The following is a 502-nucleotide window of genomic DNA, read 5'->3' as shown; positions in this document are numbered from 1 at the left end:
AAATGTCAGGCGAAACACCGCTTTAATTTTGAAATTCTTTTTTTGCAAAGTTATGTAAAGATAAACTGCCACAAAAGATTAAATGCAGGCATATGGTAGCGGATATTCGATTCTACTCATGAGGTCACATGCTTCAAGCTGAACAATATATGCACAAAAAATAGTTAAACAGTTTTAAAAAAAACTGATTTTTGTGTAACAGACATGCTCATGTCTTCCACATGCATGTAAACTGGAGTAGCTTGCAAAAAAAGCGTACGTTGCGATCTGAAAAAGGAAAATAAATATGTGCCCAAAAACGCCTATGAACATGCTTTGGAGCACAATCCTTTTCTATTCGCCCAGATCAGAACACATCCGTCGCACGGCTTACTGTCCCGGCGCCGACCGCACGGCGAGAGCTGACTTGAAAGTTGAAACCGATCGCGCGCCGGACGTGGAGCGGTGGCAGCGCCCGGCCGGCCGGCCTGCTGTCACCGTAGCCGTACGCAGGCCCGGTCCT

The sequence above is a fragment of the Triticum dicoccoides genome, chromosome 6A (genome assembly GCF_002162155.2).
Source record: "Triticum dicoccoides isolate Atlit2015 ecotype Zavitan chromosome 6A, WEW_v2.0, whole genome shotgun sequence".
Taxonomy (NCBI): domain Eukaryota; kingdom Viridiplantae; phylum Streptophyta; class Magnoliopsida; order Poales; family Poaceae; genus Triticum; species Triticum dicoccoides.
This window is presented reverse-complemented; position numbering follows the sequence as displayed.